This window comes from Hermetia illucens, chromosome 6, assembly GCF_905115235.1.
Source record: "Hermetia illucens chromosome 6, iHerIll2.2.curated.20191125, whole genome shotgun sequence".
NCBI lineage: Eukaryota > Metazoa > Arthropoda > Insecta > Diptera > Stratiomyidae > Hermetia > Hermetia illucens.
In genome coordinates this window covers 82,381,773-82,397,853 of record NC_051854.1, presented here as the reverse complement: position 1 = coordinate 82,397,853, position 16,081 = coordinate 82,381,773, and the positions used below count along the sequence as shown (strand labels likewise).

Genomic DNA, 16,081 nt, shown 5'->3' with positions numbered 1-16,081 from the left:
GAGGCGAATTTAAAAATATAGGTTTCATAAACGTTCACGCCCCTACAGAGTCAGAGAAGGTTAACTTCTGCGAGGCAGGTGGGTGGACCCTCCAAGCCTGTCCAAGTATCATATCAAAATCATGCATGGAGACTTCAAGATTCAAGTAACGACAGAGCTCGTATTCAGGAAATACGTTGGCTCCCATACCTTATATAAGGAAAGCAATGATAACGGACTGCGGATTATTCAGTTAGCAGTATCGTACTTAATAGCTGTTGGAAGCACCTGGCTTGCGCACAGAGCACTGCACAAACATACATGGGCCTCTCCAGATGGACCACTTTAAACCAAATTGACCATGTGCTGATTGAACGCCGCCACCAGGGCGGGGGAGGGGGGCAATATAGAGTCGGATCACTATCCCCTTGGTATAGTGTTCCGGGCTAGAATTACAACACCGCCTACCATCCGCTCTGACAATCAGGTTACAGTTAACACTGAAGCCATTCACAACTTAGCCCTCCGTAACACTTATAAGCGCAAAATGAATGCCACAATAATTGTAACTAACTGATGTCCTGGAGATGATGAATCAACAAATGATCTTTACAACCACCTGCAGAAGGTTATCATTGATGTGCCCGCAAACATACTTGACCCAAGCCACAAGATAAGTCGTAACGGCTGGCTCAGCTGGGTCAGCGAATCAATGCCTGATGACTGGCAACGAAGCATTATGTGTACCGTCCATAAAAGGGGGATATCACGCAGTGCAGCAATTATAGAGATATCACATTTACCGTGTGTTAGATATTCTCGACTATTTTGTTAGGCCGGATAGTCCTGTGCAGCCAGAATATTATTGGCCCATAACAAAGAAGCTTCGCTTCAGGTAAACCAACAAGCCATGGAATAACTGCTGGAAAACGGCTTTCAGTTGCATCATCTTTTCATCGACTTTACAGCCACCTGTGACAGCATACCCAGGGTAAAGCTGTACACGGCTATGAGAGAAATCGGTATCGGCTGACCCTGACCAATGTGCGAGGCCAGATAAAAGCAGCAGGATCACTCTCGAGACCATTCAACATTAACAACAATCTAAGACAAGGGGAAGCCCTATCGTGTGTCCTGTTTAACCTGATCCTGGAGAAAGTAATTCGCGATCCAGATGTGAATGTGAGGCGCACCATCCTCTTCAAATGCACCCAACTACTGGCTTACGCTGAAGATATTGACATTATGAGAAGAACAACCCGAGATGTACAGTCTACCTTCATCCAGATCGAGCAGGCGGCGTGAGATCTTGGGCTGCACATTAGTGAAGGCAAGACGAAGTACATGGTGGCAAGCCCAGAGCCAAAGAACAAAGAACCAACAACATCGAATCGCACTAGTCAAACTACAACTAAAATTTTGAGACTGTTGAAAATTTCTCCTATCTAGGGTCGAAAATCACAACAACTACGACAATGAAATCCGTGCACAACAGTCTTACAAAAACTGTTTGGTTCGAAGTGTCACACCATAGGGTCAAAGCTCTTACTGTACAAGACATTAATCTTGCCAGTTATTATTTATTCCTGGGAGAACTGGGTTCTTAGCAAAGAAAAATGAGAACTCTTGGCCGCCTTCGAGAGTAGAATCGTCCGAAGAATTTTTAGCCCCCTACATGAGGATGGACGATTCTGTAACCACTGTAATGATGAAATCTATGAACGATTCTACAGCCGGCTCAACAAGTTGCGGTGAGCGAGTCACTTAATCCGTATGGATGAGGATCATCCAGCCCGGAAAGTCTACGAGATGGACTGATGGTGTAGGTCAGGATGCCAGACACCTTTAAGAGATATTAAAATGGTAGACTTCGTCCGGGGTGTCTGGAGTTCCTTGCTAAGGCAGGCCTAGACCTGATACCGATTGTTGCCCCGTTGATGATGATGAATGATTAGAAGATCGTTCTGAGTAACCGAAGACGACGAAGAGGGGAAAACTATCGCAAAACCTAAAAAGATGGCGAAATTGACCGTGAAGGTCCACCCGCGAATATTGAAACCGCATCGAAGTCCTCCGGATGATTGCTTGCACGCCTCTGTGCTAACCAAGCTTGTGAATAAGGGGTGTAGGGTCCTTCAAACACTTCGGTCCCTCATGTGTCATTATATAAAAAGTCACGGGTCCTGTGATGCGTGGGTCTACACCGGATCCTGAAATATAAATAAATAAGGGGATTCACGTGGGCCAATCGATAGCTAAATCTAAAAACTCAGAATGAAAATTAACGGCGCGATCGTTTGCCTGCAGTCATAAAATTCTGCACCAGATGCCGCAATCGAGAAGGCAGATCAACGAAGAATCGCATCCTCGATCGATATTTCCCCAGCCCCAGATGCAAGATGAGGCCCGGCCTTCGAAGTTCCCACTCTGCTTTGGAATCCTTTCCCTATCCTTACTGCGGACAATATTCTACCATTAGACAATTCTGAATTCAAGCATGCATAAAAATTGTTTGCGGTATTAGCTAAAATTAGGAGTTTGTTCAATCATCTTCCTAAACTGTACAAAAAACCAAGCGGAGTAGCCTGGGAATGGTCACTGTAGTTAATTAACTCATGGAGAAACTAATCAATCCTATTAAATAATCCATCCATATATGCGTTTACGAAACTTTGATGAATTCAATTGCCTTCTTTGGCTCAGTTGATGGCCTCGTCTTCTTCGACGGTGCATTACTGGCTTTCGGCCCGGAATCGCTGTTGCTGCTGCTCCAAGCACCTACTTCGAACCCCACCTTTTCCGAAATATTTGTTATCTCTAAGAAACAGATGAATCCAAGGAAAAGTCTTGAAGGAACTAAGAGAAAAACCTGGAAATTCGGTTGTAATATTGGAGAAGACGAACTACGAAACGGCTATGTTCGAAAAACTTTATACTGAAGGATACGTTAAGCTGAGGAAAAACCTTTCGCCGAATTCCGTTAAACGGGTAGAAAAAGGATTAAGAGAAGGTGTAAGGAACTAGGGGCACTATCCTCTAGAAAAGCCAGCAGGAATAGAGGGGACCTAGAGGGGTAGCAATGGCGAACCCCCTTTCACCCTTTTTGAATGACGTATTCATGGACAAGATTGAGAGTGATCTACATTCCAAAGACCTGCTCCCAAATATCTAGTCAAGGTATGAAGATAATATTTTTACTATTGTCCATGAAGACAAAGTGGAGGAAATGATGGAGGGCTTGAATAAGGTGCATCGGAACCTTGGATTTACAATGGAGTTTGAGGTCAATGCAGAATGCCCGCTTCTTGATTTAAGGATCATTAGAGAGGAGAAAGAAATCTCTTTTGACATCTACAAGAAGCCTATACATACACAATAAACAATACCAGATAATTTGAACCAACTCCTATTCACATAAAATGGGTTCTTTTCATCCCGTGTTCGACCGATTGTTCACCCTGTCCTCAGTGCCGAAAGATTTATGAAAGAAAAGGAGTATATAATCGACCCCGGAATGAAGAACGGCTTCCAACGGTCGATTATTAAAAGACTCATGTGGAAAGAGGCGAAACGGTAAGAAATAAGGACAATGACATCCCTCGTTAATAACTTGGAAGTGAAAAATCGAATAGGAGTCGCACTCTGGGGTTTCGTCGAAACTGATAAAAACGATGGAAAAGGCTGCCATCGAGTAGGATTCACCAACTCAAAAACAGGCTGGGATCCCCTAAGGACCGCAGATGAAAACATGAATCCGGTGGGATATACAAAGTGACATGTGTAGATTGTGAGAAGTGCTACATATGACAAAGTATTATAAAAAACTGATCTGGGTACGCTAGGGAGAGCACGAGAGAGAAGCAGAAACGGCCAGGAGAAAGGGAAACAAGAGCACAACGCTGAAATCAATGATAGCACGACACATGATTGAAGAAAGGCATGGCATCACAAGGGACAATGTAGAAGTCATCAAGGAATGCGGGGACATGAGGAAGCTGGACGCATAAGAGAGCTTGGCGATCCTAAAGGAACCAGAAGAGAACAAATTGAAACACGGACAACGTGCAATCGAAGCTTGTGGCGCGGCAGGATTCGCAGCATTCGAAATTTATTTTTGAGAGAGATGGCAAGGGTGACCCCGGGCAAGATTAGTGTCTCCACGATCGGATAATATAATATTTATAGGCTAGATTGGGAATTATTATCTTAGTTGATCAGGTACTATACTAATAAATATAATAACTTATCCCGTTTCAGGAAAAAATCAATTGCATTTTACTTTATTTAGACTCTTTTAAAAATCCTGGATAGAAGCGACAAAATTGATATAGTAATATGCTGATATTTACTTTATTTGAGCAGATATCGGAATAAGATTTTGTATTAATGCGTCGCTGTGATTTTTCTAAAATTTTACGGTTGTGTAGTTGTTGAGAACGAGGCCTATTTCATTTTTTCGGGCACACATTTTGAGTTTCCACTTGTCTATGTTTCACCTAATATCGGAAATAATAAAATTTCGAAAAGTACTAATTGACCCCTTCCATCTGATACCCCACATGACCATATTCTGTGGAAGAAATGTTACCGCCACCCCCGCCCTTCAGCATTTTATTTTCAAAAAAAACTTAAAAAGAAACTCAGATCGGAAAATTCAGCCCTTAAGGAGCGGAAGGAAAAAAAGATTGGGTCCTCGTCAATGAATAATTTATACGCTCTCTGCCTTCCAGGGACGTCCTTAAATTCGCAAAAGCGTACAATGTATTATACTTTAAGTTCGACTAAAGTCCAGCAGATAGCAAATATCCATTTCACCAATTTATTGAACATGCTTTTAGTTACAACATGTGCAATGTCGCAACGTGAACTTTGTAGCGCGAAATTACAAAGATAGGTATCTAAGATATTGACATATTTCTTGCACTTTACACTCTTGTCAGCGATTTACGTAATGTAATTAATAACCGAGCTAAGTGAAATTATAGTTAGTTCTGATTTAGAACCCTAATAAAAACGTTAATTGATAGTTGGTTGCAAATTATTTTAATTCCAGTTAAACTGGCGGTCATTATCTTTTCAGACAAGTCTTTTGTTAGACTTAACTCGCGACATTTGCTTGTCGTGTGGCGATCTAAGTTGCGGTGATTGACAGTAATTGTAACTACGTGTCATTCTAACTAGTCTTGTGTTCATATCTCCCCTCAACAGCAATAATTTCACACGAACCTTTGAATTCCAAACGCTAATATCTTGGGACTCTTTTTAAAGAGTTTGTGTAAAACACAACTTTATTGAACTCGTCTGTCAGACACGGCTTATTCAGAAATGGTTATATCTATAAAATTAATATGACATTTGGTAGCAGTTTTGGAATCCCACATGCGTACGGTACTAGTTATGCGTACGGTGCAAGTTACATTGAACTTAGCAAGGGGAAGGGTCTAGTAGCCAACAAAAACATTTTTTAAATTGCATGTAATGCAAAAGGGGGAGGGCAGGGACAGACAAAAGGTCATCATCATCAACGGCGCAAAAACCGGTATCCGGTCTAGGCCTGCCTTAATAAGGAACTCCAGACATCCCGGTTTTGCGCCGAGGTCCAGCAGGTCTCAGAACCTACCCAACCGAAAAATCTAAAATCCTAAATCAAGAGGCTGCCACTATACGATGTCTAAGCTCCGAAATACCCTCCAAATAAGATTAATAATAGTATATTACTATATTTTTTTATAATTAACTGCAAAGTCTCTCCCTAACTTCATCTAAGAAACATCCTGTTGCTTTCCCCGATTTCATTCGATTTATTGCTTCCTTGACTTCAGTGGCGCTGACAGGTGGAATTGCTCGAAATATCGGCAATACTTGTGGAAGTGGAGGGTGAACGATTTCTTCCGTTGAAATCTGCTTGAAGGATTCTTGCCATCTGTCTGTCACAGCTCGTCGATCGATAAGCAAAGTACCGTTCTTGTCATTAACACAACAGAAGTGTTCGATATCCAGTGTGTATTAGTATCGGCAAGTAATCTGAAATATACAAAATACCCTGCGGCCATTATAGAATACACATCGAACACGCTACAAGGAAAGTGAAAATACTACTCAGAGAGCACCTGAAGGAAGCAGGGTTGATAGAAAAAGAAGGAGCAAAAGACTGCCGATCGAAAGTAGTAGGTCACGTTGTCTTGGCAACACACACCATTTCCCAAGTGAAAATAGGATTCATGAAAACCACAAGAGATACAAAATAGTTAGACGTGGCCAAATTATTCACCTAACATGCTCATCTGAAGCCCAGGTAAAGGAGTAGGGTTCGAGACAATGTACTCTGTAGTAAATCAAAAATAAAACGCTGAGATCAGGGAAAGAGATAAATAAAGTATCGCCAATCGTTCAAATTATTCCACTATGCTAAATGCTAGGGCGGACCCCGGTCCTCTCAAGAAATGGGCAAGGATTCTTGACGCATGGACGACGTCAAAACGCAAGTAAATTACTCCACAAAACAAATACGTGTCTGCACGATAAATGTGAGCATCCCTACTTTGAAGTTCGAGGAACCCGCAAGAATGCTTTCGAAAAGGCGCATTGACATCTGCACCCTTCAAGAAACCGATGGTCTGGACCTGGAACGTACCTGCTGATGACTATATCATCATTGCAGGCGACCTTAATGGTCATGTGTATGAAAAGGTAGACGGATTCAGATACCTAGGGCGAACAGCTTTTGGAGCATGCAATAACGGTGGCGTTGATCTTGCGGGCCCCAATTTGCTTGTGACACGTACATGCATCGTCAAGTGATTCTCTCATCTTCTTGCCTTTTATGGTGGGAACAGTAAAACGCAAAGCAAATATATTCCCGTAAGTCGCCTTATTTTAGCGCCTTCACTAACTGCGAATTAAGCCACCGATAAAACAGCATAAGGAACGCACTGGCCCGCCACATATTAAATGATGATGATTTTATGAGAAAAGCCTGCTAAACCAGCACCAACAACCTTTCTACCAAACCCTATCTCCATCCCCACGCAGTAATCGCTGGGAGTTCATTCTTAATCAAAAACCAAAACCAACTGGTCCTCCAGATTGGGGGTTGAATAGTGCGGACAACCCTATACGGAAAACCAAAGTTACAAAGTCATGGAAGGAGCCTCGGACAGAATGGAGTTTAAAACGACGAACTCGGCAACGGCAACGCAATGACGATTTGCCAATTTTCTCACGGACGGTGCAGTTCTTGTACAGACCGAATGCTGCTGAGCAGCCAGAGAGCCAAAGTCCAAATATAAGGCCGATGTAACAGCGCAGCAAGAGATGCGCTGAACAGGGACTGGTATCCTGGAGAAGAGCGACTGTACCATATATTTTAGTGGCTATCTAGGAAACCATGTGCTCGGAGTAGGTTTCTTAATCAGCCAAAAACTGAAACCTGCTGTTATCGGCTTTGAAAATATAAGCGAAAGGTGTCGTAACGGCTGGTTTGACGATGAATGTAAACTAGCAACGGAACGGAAGAATGCTGCATAGTATGTAATGTTGCATTCTCTGAGAACGCGAGCACGCGCAGAGACTTATCACGAACTTTGCCGAGCAGAGAAGGAACTTCACAGACGGAAAAACCAACAGGTGTGTGAACTAGAAAAGTACAGGGACCGACCGCACCAGACGCACAAGCTTTACCAACAAGTCAGCAGGATGAAGCCTTGATGCTCATCCTGCCAAACAAACAAAGAGGGAAATCAGATTTTCGACAGAATGGGCATATTGGAGCGATGGGTTGAGTATTTTCATGAACTGCTCAACAACCAAAATATCGACGGGTTGGAGGTCCCGCCAGCGAACAAATTCTGTCACCATCAAGCACAGAAGAAATAGTCCGTGCGAGGAGCCGAACTGGTTAAATGTGGAGGCAACCAATTACACCAAGCGGTTCATCAACTCATGTTACAGCGAAATCAATCAGTGCCTAACGACTGGCAACAAGGCATTGTCTGTTCCATACATAAAAATGGAGATATCACGCAATGCAGCAATTATGTTGGTTGTTGAGTACCGTGAGTGATATTTTCCGCTATCTTGCTAGGCCGAATACGCCCGAAACATCATTGGCACATACCAAAGAAGCTTCACTCCTGCAAATCAGCAACAGATCAGATGTTCTCTTTGCGCCAACAACAACAACAACAGTCTAACCTGGCCTTGGGAAAAGTGATCCGTGATGCTGAGGTATGTGAGCGGTGCGATCCTCTTTAAGTTCACCCAACTACTGTCCTATGCTGACGATACCGACATCATGGGAAGAACAACCCGAGACGTATAAATTGCTTTCATCCAGAACGACCAAGCGGTACACATCAATGAAGGCAAGACAAAATATATGGTGGCAACGTCAGCACCAAAAACCAACCAACCAACAACATCAAACCACACTGGTCAAATACTAAGAATAAAGATAGGGGACTACAACTTTGAGACCGTTGGTAATTTCTCCTGTCTAGGATCGAAAATCACAACCAATAATAGCTATGGCGATGATTTCAGCTTACAAAAACTATTCCTCATCTCACCATACGATTAAAGCTCTTACTGTACAAGACAATGGCCTTGCCAGTCCTTATGTATTCCTCGGAGACTTGGGTTCTTAGTAAGAAAAACTGTCAACTCTTGGTCGCGATCGAAAGAGGAATCCTCTGAAGAATTTTTGAGCCCTACATGACAATAGACGATTCCGTAGCCCGCAAAACGACGAAATCTATGAGCGATATCACGACCATCTTATTGTGGATAAAATCCGGCTCAACAGGTTGCCGTGTGCAGGTCACTTAATCCGTATGGATCAGTTTGATCCAGCCCGAAAAGAGCAATATCTATGGTAGAAAAAGAAGCCGAAGTATACCTTGCCTGAGATGGAATGAAGGCATAGGCCAGGACGCCAGGCTACTATTTAGAGATATCAAATTAGTGGACCTGGGCGCAAAACCAGGATGTCTGGAGTTCCTTATTAAGGCAGGCCTAGACCGGATACCGGTTGTTGCGCCGTTGATAGTGTGATAACGTCCAAGCGAACAAGATACTTTAGGGCCTCAAATGTGGAATCGCGTTTCAATACAGATAGAGATTGGGTAGGTCTTGCACCCACCAATATGAACGGTGAGCCATGTACTTTCTATAGACTTGTACCCTTGTTCCTTGTCAAAGCTAGTCTCTAATTATGGGTAGAAAATTAGTCTGAATGAAATCGGGGAAAGCTACAGTACCTGATCATATCGCATTTGAACTTTGGAAAGCCAAGAGTTGGGACCTAACACTGTGGCTCAGTGAATTCTTCAATTGGGTTATTAAGGAAGGTAGAACACCATCTGACTGACAAGAAAGCACCACAGTTCCAATACCAAACAAGTCGGAATACCGGAAGTTCGCGCTTCGGGTATAAAGGTTTTGTGTTTGTGGCGCGGCAGGATTCGCAGCATTCGAAATTTATTTCGAATGTTGCGAATGCGAACAAATAGATGGCGCGGAACTATCCACTTTGTAGAGCTCGCCACGGGAATGGAGGACTAGCGAGGAAAGTGTGCCATGAGTTAGGGGCAGAAAGAAACACATGAAGCGAGATGATTCTCTTCTGCCTCCAAAGTGTAAATAGTCGTTTGCTCTTACTGACTCATTAAAATTAATAAATTCTAATTATTTCATCTATCGAGTATTGATTGTAAAAACTTAGTCTATGTACCGGTGTACCTAAAAATTGTGGTTTGCAAAGAAATGGACTATTTTAGTTAAATGTTCATCTTATGTGAGAAATTTCAACGCGCATTTTTCTATCCATATATAGCTACAAATCCAACATAATCCTTCATATTTTTCCAAACTACGAGACATACGTACATATTACAGCCATAGATATTATGCTCACCCTAAACACATGTATGCACGTATATAAATTGAGCATACCCATATTTCCGATTTACTTTGTGCACAAAAGCGTTCATATGTACATATATAGTACGTATATTAAATACCGCTGGTTTAATGTATTATACAAATATCTGAATTTTATAATACCCGCAAACTTCATTAGCACGCATATACTATATGCTTACATACATATATCTCTGTTTGAAGTAATTGTGACTGAAAAACTAAAGCAAAATAATTCTTTGCGACCCCATTTATAAGATGAATTGATGTGTAATGATGACGTCATACAGGTTGTAGAGTGCACGAAATTCACAAAAATTGGCAAAGTTTCACACCCTACAACTTTGTTAATAATAGTTTGATTTTCTTCAAACTTGACCGACTAGTACATTATGGTCTTCGTTATACCCATGCCAAATTTTATAATTCTAAATGTGGAAATATACTATTATTTGTGCAGATATCGGAACCGGATATATTTTGAGGCCTAGATTTCGTAGAGATGTACCACTGTGATTTTTTTCAGATTTTTTGGTTGGATAGATTCTGAGAACGAGACCTGTTTCACTTTTTGGTGGTCACATTTTGAACCCTCACTCCCCTATATTTCACCTAATATCAAATATGGAACTAGTTTCGAAAAGTACTAATTGAGTCCTTTAGTTTGACATCCCACATGCCCACATTTCATGAAAAAAAATTTTGCACCCTCCATTCACATGTATGGAGAGCCCCCCTTATACTTAACACAAAATGGCGCCACGTGCTGCATTTAAAGGAAACAACAGATCACACGCACTTACTAATTTTCGTGACAATCGGTCTAGCCGTTTCCGAATAAATCGGCTGTGACAGACAGCCAGACATCGAATCGATTCCAATAAGGTTTTGTTTCACACAAAACCTTAAAAAGGAAGGTAGTCCAGCAGAGTGTTCAAACTACCATCCGATCCGGGAGGATCGGAGGTAGGCCTTGTGATCATTAGATGGTCGCAGATTCAATCAAATTGACCAGACTCTTATCGAAAAACGGGCTGCAACCAGCATAACGGATGTAAGATAACTACGTGGGGTCAATTGCTATTCTGACAACGTGTTAGTAAGGACGAAGTTTCAATGTCGACTAACAAAAATATACCACGCGAAGCAGAGCAGGTATCAGAAATTCGACGTTGATAATTTTAATTTTAATAATTTGCATCCACTACAGAGTTATCCAACTACAGCAATAGTATATCGCTAGACGAACCCGACCTTGAAGGAAAGTGATCAAAGGTAAACGATGGAATAAAAAATCCCCCGAAAAGACAATTGGCAATTGGCGATCGTGTCGTGATGCAATCAACAAAAAGGCGAAGTTAACCTTAAATAACGAACGACCCACAAGGGGAAAATAAGAAACTTATGACGAGCTTAGGCGAAAAGCAAATCGGACGTGCGGGAAAAAACAGGGAAAATACAACAATGACAGAATATTAAAATTTGACAACAACATGAAAATCTAAAAATATACGAGCCGCATACGACGTGGTGGAAGATTTCGTACAAGGCTATAGGTCGCAGGCAAATCTCTGTAAGCATGGCTAAGGAAACATCCTAGGTAACCCCGACTATGTCAAGAAAAAATGGATGGAATACTTTAAGAAGCTGCTCAACCGAGAGGAGCGACATCGAGAAGTACAGCTTTGACGAACCTGGAAATCATAAACAACAGACCAGTCGAACCTCCTTCTATTGAAAAGGTGTAAGCAGCCCTACGCGACCAAAAACTGAACAAGGTCACGGGATTCGATGGCATCCCAGCTGAACTATTACCGAGGGGGGGAAATTGTCACGATAATCTCCTCAATAAAATTATTCTAAAAATTTGGACAAATGAAAAATGACTTGACGACTGGTGCAAGAGCGTAATTTGTCCTATACACAAAAAGGGGACAAACTTTCTTGTGACAATAACCAATGGACCAAATTTTCACGTTGGGGGGTTCAATATCGATATGCATCAGCTCTTCGTCGGCTTCCTTCATACTATCATGGGTATCATGCGCAGGACCCGACTACCAGAAAAAACGGGTACGAACGACCGAACTGACGATGGCTAAGAGTGAATCCCATGTAAAGGTGCTTGGCGAGCTAACGCAATACTTCGAAACGAACTGGGGATTAAAACCAGGATGTGGACTCGCCCTATAGAGATGATCGCCTACAATAGCAAAGATCATCTCGATCAACTTTTCCAAAAATGGAATGATCGCCTCATGCAAGCCGGTTTCAGATTGAATCTAGGTAAAATAGAATTTTCGATGACCGATCCTCAGACCAGATACTGTCAATGGCAGTAACCTGCCCAAAATTAAGCGATTTAAATATCTCGGGTCAATGCGATCAGCCAATGGCGAACTGCAATATGATATTGCTTCACGTATTAGTACAACCTGGGTGAAGTGCCGTTCCACAAGTGGTGTTCTTTGTGATCGACCTATTAACGTACATCTCAAATCCACAATTTACCGTAGTGTCGTCCGCCCTTTCGCTCTGTAAAGTTTCGATTGTTTTTTTTGTTTTTTTTTTGGGAGTAGGGTAGGTAAATGCGTTTACGCACAGAGTGTTGGACGCCCGCAACAGCACGCTAAACACCTCCCTGTCATCAGAGAACTAGCCTGGAAGCGTTTGACACATTACTTCGGGCTAGCCCTCCCGCTTTGGTAGCCTTCAAGTCAGGGAATTCTTTTCACCAACGGGATGGGAGGGGAGGAGGGGACTTGTCGGTTCAGGGAACCCCTTACCGTCCGATCTTGCCGCCGGTCGAGTTCAATCTTCTTCGCAATAAGAAGAGCCCGAATATAATGCTCAATACGATTCCAACTGCCACCGCTCTTCAGCATCTCTCTGACAATGTTGTCTAGAGAGAGCTCCCCTGCGTCTACATAAAGCGGCTGGCGGAGGCCGTCCCACCTCTCGCAAGAGAAAAAGGTGTGTTTAGCGTCATCCGCCACTCCATTGCAGAACACACAATCAGGAGATCGACCCTTCCCAATCCAATGCAGGAGAGACTGAAAACCTCCATGCCCACTTAGAAATTGGGCAAGGAAGTAATCAATCTCAGCGTACTTTCTGTTCAACGATGGGTCTAATTTGTCTATGAGCCGCGCAGTCCACTTGCCCCTTGGCTCATTTTGCCAAGAAAGTTGCCACTCGCTAAGGGTGCGTTGACGTTCTTCACAGGCAACCACTTCTCTTAAGTTTTCGCCCTTACAGCGATAGATAGCTTTGCGCTCCTTGGCAAGGAGGGCAACGGGGATCACTCCCGCAATCACCATCACAGCCGGTTCGGAGACGGTGCGATAAGCAGACGCCACTCCCCGGCAGCGCGGATCGCTTCAGCGAATATACTCCTGATGAGCTTCTTGAGCACTTTTCCGGCCGTTTCAATCATACACAGCGGTCGGTATGCAGACGAGAGCTCCGGGTCTCCTTTACCCTTACTGATCAACGCAAGTCTGCCCACTTTCCAGCGACAGGGAAAAATGCCTTCCTTCAAGCAAGCGTTAAAAGCTTCAAGCCCACACAATGCGGTCCATCTGGTCGGCACTAGTATGCAGGACCTCCGCAAGCCCCGATTTTCCGGGTGACAAGTTTACAGCCAAGTCCCCACGGGTCCTCATTCACCTCATTAACAAGATTCTGCCAGCGCGAGTTTTGCTTTTATTTATAGCACTGCGGAGTTTCCTTTTTGCTGATCTATATTGTGCCTTTATGGCACATGCCTCCTCGTTGGCGTGCAAACGTTGTGCCAAACGGCGGAGCTTATGACACTCCTTCCGTAGGTGGGCAATTTCTGCCGTCCACCAGTACATAACAGGCTTGCCGCGCCTGGGGCCTCTCCGAGGCATGGAAGCCTCACACGCCTTCGCTATCAGGTTCATTACTCAATTTATAACGGTGTCAGCTGGGACACTACCACCCCCCGGAGTGCACCCCAGCGCGACCCTACCTGCTCCAAGAGCTTCGGCGAACTTCCCAATGTTCACCCTCGCAATATTCGATTTTGATTATTGGCCGAATATAAAAGGCAATGAACGGCGTCTTGCGCCAATGAAGACGAGGATGTTGCGTTGGTCTAGTCACGTAGCACGCCTTGATCAAATCCGAAATGAGGATATCCGCGATTGATATAGAGTTGCAACGATTATGGAAGAATTACAAACAAGTCGGAAAACCGGAAGCTGGACGCTTCAGGTACGAAAGGTTTTGTGTATTTCTTAGTACGTAGCACGTAATATATGCATATACTATGTTATGTGAGAATATCCACTTTCGGATGATATTGACATTCATAGTCTTGAATTGACAAAGAGCGTGAGAATATCCACTTTCGGATGATATTGACATTCATAGTCTTGAATTGACAAAGAGCGACAACTTTGATGTATTATAGCTTTGTTAGTAATAGTGCTATTCCCACCAAAATTGGTGAGATGATGCTCTATGCTATACGCTATATTGTTTCGTGGTGTGCATGCTAGCATGAATTTAAAGGGGTTTTGCAGCCAATTACTAAAAATTATAGTAATATACTATTATTAACTTTATTTGTACATTTTGGAAGGTATTTCGGAGCCCAAGTACCATATAGTGGCAGCCTCCTGATTTTTTTCAGTTGGTTGGGTAGCTTCTGAGAATGGGAATGATCACTTTCAACCCCCCGCACTCCCCACCTTTCCAGCAAATATCAGAACCAACACCGCCTTCGAAAAGTACTAACCTTTAATTTGATACCCCACATGACTATATTTGATGAACAAAAACTTACACCCCCTTTTTGCATGCATGGGGACCTCTCCTAAAATTCATCGTAAAGGGATGGAACTCACTGTATGCGCGAGCGTTCATAGTTCCCAGCTTTCTGCCTAATTTGGTGTCAATCGCTGTAACCGTCTCCGAGAAAAATGTGTGTTGCGGACAGACAGACCGACAGACAGACCGACAGACATGCAGACAGGCAGACAGACAGTAAATCGATTTTAATAAGGCTTTGTGTTTACACAAAACCTTAAAAAGACGGCCTCGATGGTATGGTCACGTTGTTCACGGTAAGGAGAATTCACTTGCCGGGATTAGTCTGAATATTGAAGTCGATGGTAAGCGTCGAAAAGGCCATTCAAAACAACGGTCACTTGATACCCTGGATGGAGATTTGAAAGCCTCGCGACTGCATTCAGATCACGCAAATAACAGCGTAACCGATCACGACGAGCGGACCCCGCTTGTGAACGGGACAAAGGCTAAAGAAAAAGAAGAAGAAGAAACGAATGAACAGGGGGGAATAATAGGGGTTTGGTTTTCCAGTGGCATTAGCGGCTGAGGAAAACGGTAACTAGAATAAAATCTTTTACTAAAGAAAAAGAAGTGCTTTCAGATGCTTAACTTTACTTTTAACTGATGATTTCCAGGAAATACTTGAACCACCTGATATATCCAGACTTACTACCCCAACTTGGAACTGTAGATTCCCTCTATCCATAGATAACCTTGAACATAACACGAAGCCCATTTCATTCACAATTTCCAATAAACGTTGAATGACTGGCGCTAAATGAAAGGATAACGTGATGTTAAGCCATAAAACTTGAAAGACCTTTGGTTTACTCTAAATGAATCAGATAGACATGTTTGCACTAAGCGCATGACAAATTCTCGACGGTTTAGTAGAAGGAATTTCAGGACTTTATCGCGGATATTGATGTTTTTGAAAAGTATTCTCTCCCTTAATTTTTAGATAGACTATGTACACCAAGTACATTTGGGTAACTTTATCATGTCAACATTAATTATGTACATATTTCAATATAACAGTAAAATAATGAATATATTTGAATTATTCATTTATCCAAAAACCGTTTTCTTTAATTTTGAATATTTTTTTTTTGACTTCCTCAATATTTTTGAAGAGCAATTCAAATTTAAAACACATTTCTTATTAGGAATCACTTCACTTCCGAATATGTATATTATGTAACGACTGGAACGAATGTTACGTAACAGTTGATTACGCAATCATTTAGAGCACTTGACAAGGAGCTGTAGTTGAATTGAAAATGAATTTAGGCGAATCCACAACACCAAATTATGTGCACTTCCCTTACTAGGATATGGACACCGAAGCACTTGCCAGGCTAAAATA

General features: G+C 42.6%; 1 protein-coding gene across 5 annotated transcripts in view; it reads right to left on the bottom strand.

Annotated features, from left to right (window-relative positions):
- Positions 1-16,081, bottom strand: part of LOC119660274 (dynein beta chain, ciliary) — a 146,923-nt gene that overhangs the window by 98,283 nt on the left and 32,559 nt on the right. The window lies entirely within an intron of this gene.